The sequence below is a fragment of the Cynocephalus volans genome, chromosome 2 (genome assembly GCF_027409185.1).
Source record: "Cynocephalus volans isolate mCynVol1 chromosome 2, mCynVol1.pri, whole genome shotgun sequence".
Lineage (NCBI taxonomy): Eukaryota > Metazoa > Chordata > Mammalia > Dermoptera > Cynocephalidae > Cynocephalus > Cynocephalus volans.
In genome coordinates this window covers 227,479,377-227,483,249 of record NC_084461.1, presented here as the reverse complement: position 1 = coordinate 227,483,249, position 3,873 = coordinate 227,479,377, and the positions used below count along the sequence as shown (strand labels likewise).

Genomic DNA, 3,873 nt, shown 5'->3' with positions numbered 1-3,873 from the left:
AAGGTACAATTCCTTGACTGGCTTTGGCCAGTGGAATGTGAACAGGTGTAATACTTGTATATACCAGAGCTGAGCTGAAACGTTAGGAGCTATTTGATGGTTCAGCTGTCTCTTGCTTGTTTTCCTTTGCAATTACAATAGCATGTCCTGAAAAGGGGCTGCTCCTTCAGGCTATTCTTAGAACAAGAAGATACATGAAGCAGAGCCACCACCAGTGATTTGCAGATACCAACTTGCAATGTGAATGAGAAGTAAATGTATAGTATTATAAGCCACTGAGTTTGGGGTGCCTTTTGTTACCACAGCAAAGCTGACTAATACATTGTTTCATCAAAAATACAATAGTAGCTCTCTTAACTCCACTTAACTGATTTTCCAGATTCACACATGTTCCCCTTTCCTCTCAAAATATATGGACAATGGCCATGGCACAATGGATATTCAAGGTTGTTAGGTCACTCTCCAGCATGAGTGCTCACTGTTGCCTGGTTAACTGGCCAACTACAAGTCCAATCCAGATTGAGACAGATCAGAGGGCTGTGGTATAAACCAGTTGGAGGTTCTGAAGTGGTTGGCTGTGACTCAGTATCACATAGCTGTCAAGGAAGAGAGCTCAGGAGTGAAGCTGCCAGAGACCATATTCCAAGTCTATCGTTTAGTGGCTGTGTGACTTTGGCCAAATTACTAATACGGACACTATACTGAGAGTTATTAGTTTGCAAAGAATCTTTCAGAGAATAGGGAATCATAATCTAGTCCTTAGAATGTCTTTCATACTGCAGGATGTTCTAGAAACTACCTCAGTTTAAAAATCACACTTTTGCAAACATGTTATTGTATTTATTTTATTTTTACTGTGGAGGATGTCATACTTAAAATTAGAGACAATGGTATGACACCCCCCAAGCACTCACCACCTAACTTAACTAATTGTCAACCGCAGCTGATCTTGTTTCTTCTTTACTTGCCCCCACCCCAACATACACACACACTTCATCCCTGCCTCCTTTTTAACCCCTGTACTAGATTACTTTACAGAAAACTCTAGACGTTACATGTAAGGGACTCTTTTAACATTACCACCATGCCGTTATCTCATTTAAAAAATAAGCAGTGATTCCTTAAAAACATCTAATATCCTGTCAGGGATCAAATTTCCCTGATTGTCCCCAAATGTTGGTATAATCACACATTGCATTCTTTCAATATGACTCTTAAATTTCTTTTAATTCATCAGAGTTCCCCTCCTTCTTTTTCACACGAGCAACCATTTTAGATCCTTTGTCCGTAACCCACTCTGTTGTGACCATGTTGCAAATGCCAGGGTCATTTGCTTTTCCCACCCTTTAGTCAACAGTGCTCTGGGTGTCCCCTCGGTCACACCAACCTCACACTTCCACTGAGTGGTCAAACGGGTCCCCATTCCCACCTACCATAATGCATCATCTGAAAGCTTATTTCCTGGAGACCTTTATGATGGTAAGTAGGGAATTGGATATCTTAAGGCTTTTTGGTCTTGTTGTTCTCAAGAAATGAGGTTTTTAAAAAACCTCTTGGATGAGTCAACAGGAGGTTCCAGGGGTGATAATGACACTGGTGACTATGATCCATGTAAAGGTTTTAAAAATAAAATTGTTTCAGAAAGTGCGGAATGGAAAAAGCAACATTTATAATCAGAAATAGTATTTTATATAATATATAGTTTAAAATGTGAGTAACTAAATAAATTGGGCATATAGACATGACTACTTTTCCTACATCTCAGAAGTTTTTTTGATATTCACAAAGAACAAAAGTTGGAAAAATTGAGACATTTGCATAAGGAGCTGTCTTGCACTGGATTATATAAGGTGCTTTTCTGGTTACAGAAGGACAGACTCATTTTCTGATAAGACCATGTCTCCTTGTCCTTCTACATTTTGCCTTTTACTTTGTGAAGTCACTCCTCCTCCCACTGCCTGTGACAGGTGTCCCACCTGCTCCATACAAAGAACTCTCTGAATATGCCCTGGATTTGGTCCCTGGTACATGCCACCCCTGGGTACCACCAGCTCTACCCCCTTTTATCACCGCCAGCTTCTCACTGACTCACTTCCGCTAGTTGACATACCCTTCATGCTACGTGGGAACAATTGGTGACGTGGGAGTTCAAGTGGAGGACATAAGGCAAATACAACTGTAGTGACCTCAAACCTTCATAGTCAGGGAGTTAACTTCCTCTTCATTTTCTCCATTGGCTGGGAGGGCCATTGCAGTGTTTTCTGCTTGGCTTCTCCTATTACAATAGACTTATTCTTTAAGTCAGGGGGCAACTCTATGGCAGTGAGGCCATCTGCTCCATTTATACTTCTGGAAACTGGAGAAATGACCCTGGAGAAATTGCTGCTCCAAGGAGCCTGTTGTTGACTCTGCTCAAAGCTTCTGTTTTGAAGTATCAGCTGATGCTTCAAGGCCCTGATTGGTGGACCAACTTGGTGGTCTGGATATCAAAGAATTGATTTCATCTCAGAGCCAGGGTCAATTGTAACTGAGAAGTTGTGAGACTACTCTTTACCTGGCACAGTTACCTGGAAATTCACTTCCTTTGTGGAAGACTAGGATAAAAGGTGCACACTATATACGTGTGCTGGTGAAGCTTGCTAGGGACCTCTTAAGTCTAGAAATGGGTGAGGGGCTGTGACCCTAGGGAAGTTGGACCTAGAGTACATTTCATTATACAGTTCACACATAGGTGGATTATGCTGTTCACAAACTATTTCCAGCTCTCCACCTTTCGGGCACATGTTAGCTGTACTTCCTGGGTTTGGGTGGGACCGTATGACTAGTTCTGGCGTATCAGCTGTGAGCAGATGACATGCATCCCTTCAGGGCCAGAGCATCTAATTGCCGATTTGTCACCCTCTGGACTCTCTCTCTCTTCTTGAGTCTCGCAATGTTCAAGATCATGACTGATCTTAGATCCTAGAGTGAGAAGATGTAAACCCAAGGGGCCCCAGCAACCAGCAATAGACATTCAGCATGAATAAGAAATAAATCTTTGGTGGCCCTTATCGAAGCTGCAGCTGCTTCCACATAGCTGCTGTGGTCAAAAAGGAGCCCAGAGTGACAGTTTTCCTTGACGGTCGCCGTTCTGTTTGCTGTAACTGACCTGCAACATTTTGGGAAAATACAGTTCCATTGTATCTGCTGTTTCTTAGGTATAGCCAGAGACCTTTATTAAACTTGGCATGTTTCTACAGGGCAGCAGCAATGTTGGGGTCTTGCACGTAGTTAACTTTTGAGAAGTAGCTTGCCGAAGGGAAGTGGAGGGGCAGTTGGGAGTAGGTTGGACATCTGTACTGGAAAGATTTCAGTGACAATGCGGCACGATCATGGCAATGGTCTGGGTCACTGCTCTGAAAAGCTTAAGGCATCAGTATGAGGACCAAAGGCCTGTCAGCTTTGATTCTGAGAATTAGATGAAGGAAACAAGATCTTTGAGGATAATTGTGTTCTAAAAAAAAAAAAAAAAAAAAAGAAAGAAAGAAATCTTTGTTATTTTATGTCATTAAGATTTTTGACATAACCTGGCAATCTTGATTGATACAGAAATTGATGCCCAGAGATGGAGTACGTCTTAACAAAAATGGCATTTTTTGTGGCATTGGCTTAGGGATCAAGTGATAAGGGCAAGGAAGCTGATTTTGTAACCTGTTTTACATTGGTGCATTTGACAAAACTATCACCTACAATAACTTGGAAGGTAGATGATAAATCTAGTAAGCTTGTAGCTCCAGGAGAAGAGACTAGAAACCAAAATATTAATAGCATGTGTTGGTTAATGTTGGCTCTATATAATACAATAATTCAAGAAAGAGACGTACTCAGAAAATA

The 3,873-nt window shown here is 41.5% G+C and overlaps 1 non-coding gene across 1 annotated transcript; it reads left to right on the top strand.

Moving 5' to 3' along the window:
* The first annotated feature begins 3,039 nt into the window (after positions 1 to 3,039).
* Positions 3,040 to 3,174, top strand: LOC134371370 (small nucleolar RNA SNORA16B/SNORA16A family). Its single transcript, XR_010022796.1, has one exon. It is a non-coding gene; the product is annotated as a small nucleolar RNA SNORA16B/SNORA16A family (small nucleolar RNA).
* Positions 3,175 to 3,873: the final 699 nt, after the last annotated feature.